The 2,110-nt window shown below is 37.3% G+C and overlaps 1 non-coding gene across 1 annotated transcript; it reads right to left on the bottom strand.

Annotated features, from left to right (window-relative positions):
- Positions 1-1,452: 1,452 nt before the first annotated feature.
- On the bottom strand, positions 1,453-1,559 carry LOC121237992. The gene has a single exon (XR_005935039.1). It is a non-coding gene; the product is annotated as a small nucleolar RNA R71 (small nucleolar RNA).
- Between the last annotated feature and the right edge of the window lie 551 nt (positions 1,560-2,110).

Genomic DNA, 2,110 nt, shown 5'->3' with positions numbered 1-2,110 from the left:
TACACAAATCAGCTCAAGATATTTTATCTAGGTTAAGTGTAAAATTGAAAGAGTGAGGTGGCCCTTTAGCCTTTTACTTCAAGAACCTTCTAAACCCTCTTAAACAAATCTGATCATCCATGTGGGGGGTGAAATTTCTTAGTTAAAAATCAATGCTAAGGTGACCAAATTCGTGGGCCTAAATCGAATTTTTTTTTCTTGGGGGGGGGGGGGTGGTTTAAGAGGGTCTAGGTTGCTATCAAGGCCAAATCTAATGTCTCTTCACCTAATCAATTTTTCAAGGTTAACAAGGGTAGATAATGATGTTCTAACACCAATTTGAAAGATTAATAGCATGTGGAAGTAATTTAATCAAGCGATTAAACACAATGCTAGAATTTGATTCATATAGGTTTTGGAGCTCAACTTTATGGTTTGGATAAAACCGTTTAGGATATCAATTTCAACCATACTTTTGGATTCTCAGTTGGATTCTAACCATATAGGATTTCACTAGAGTAAAAATCCTCTTTGATTTGATGCAATTTGATTGGTCGGATGGAATAGGGTTTTTGCTTAGGTGGCATGATCTCACACCTTGATTCCTTCAAATCCATCAAACGTTCCTCATGATGCCAAGTGTCTAATACCATTCACTATGTGTGGCTAAGATCTTGCCAAGTGTCCAAATAAAATTTCTCTAATCTAATTTGGACATTCCAAACTGTGATTTTGAAAATACTGTATTTGGTGCACTTACCGAGGTTACTATTCACTCTGGAAAGTGAATAATAAACTTAACATTGAAAAATCCTAAATATTCACATTAACCTACAGTGAAAATCGTTTACCAAAATTCAACCCCGAAGCACCCCTAAAAATAATTTCATAGTTTTGAACAGGCTCTTCGTCCGAAAATATGAAAATAGACTTATTGCACCATAAAATCTTAAATTATCAACTGAGTCTAATGGTGCAAACCATAATGCATTCTGACACTTATACCTACCTCAAATAATTAGAATCGCACTTCTAACACTATAGTGAGTGATAACACTAACTATATTGACAGACTAAAACCAATTAGATTGGTCGATTCGTGAAAACTTATGCTTGTACGAGGTCCCTAAAACCAATAGAAATTTCACCATTGAATTTCTAGCAAGCTATTATAATACAAGCCAATAACTTCGAGATCAAGCAAGCCATCATTCAAATGATTCAACAAACCGTCCAGTTTGGGGGCTATCACAAGAGGATCCTAATGTCTGTATTGTAAATTTTCTAGAAATTTGTGATACTTTTAAACATAATAGAGTGACAACTGATGCGGTTTGATTGAGACTTTTTCCTTTCTCACTTAGGGAAAAAACAAAAGCTTGGTTGAACTCTTTGCCTTTCGGCATCACTACCACCTGGGAGGAGTTGGCACAAAAATTCTTAGCAAAATATTTCCCTTCGGCCAAGACAGCAAAGTTAAGGAATGATATTACTACCTTCACCCAAATTGAGGGTGAATCATTATATGAGGCATGGGAGAGAAACAAGGACTTATTGCGCAAGTGTTCACATCACGACCTCACAGCCTGGCTTCAAGTACAGACATTTTACAATGGTTTGGGATCCACAAATCAATCTATGGTTGATGCGGCTGCGGGAGGAGCATTAATGAGTAAGACCCATGAAGCCGCATATGAAGTTCTGGAAGAATTGGCATCCAACAACTATCAATGGTCTATGGAGAAAGCAATTCCAAGAAAGGAGGCTAGAGTTTTTGAACTTGATTCTATTACCACATTGGGAGATGGCAAATCTATCACAACAACTAGGTAAGATGAACGTTAATGCTATTCAAAGTAATGTTGTTTGTGATCATTGCGTAGGAAATCATTTAAGTGTAGATCGCCAAGTGGGGAATCCTTTTGCCCAATCGTGTTATGAACAAGCCCATTACGTGTCCAATTTCCAACGTCAAAACAATCCTTATTCAAACACGTTCAACCCCAGAGGGAGAAATCACCCTAACTTTTCACGGAGCAATAATCAAGCACTGGCTAGACTACCTCAACAGTTTCCACAGCAAGAGAAGAAACCAACACTTGAGGATATGTTTATACAGTACATGCAAAAG

The sequence above is a fragment of the Juglans microcarpa x Juglans regia genome, chromosome 6S (genome assembly GCF_004785595.1).
Source record: "Juglans microcarpa x Juglans regia isolate MS1-56 chromosome 6S, Jm3101_v1.0, whole genome shotgun sequence".
Classification (NCBI taxonomy): domain Eukaryota; kingdom Viridiplantae; phylum Streptophyta; class Magnoliopsida; order Fagales; family Juglandaceae; genus Juglans; species Juglans microcarpa x Juglans regia.
This window is presented reverse-complemented; position numbering and strand designations above follow the sequence as displayed.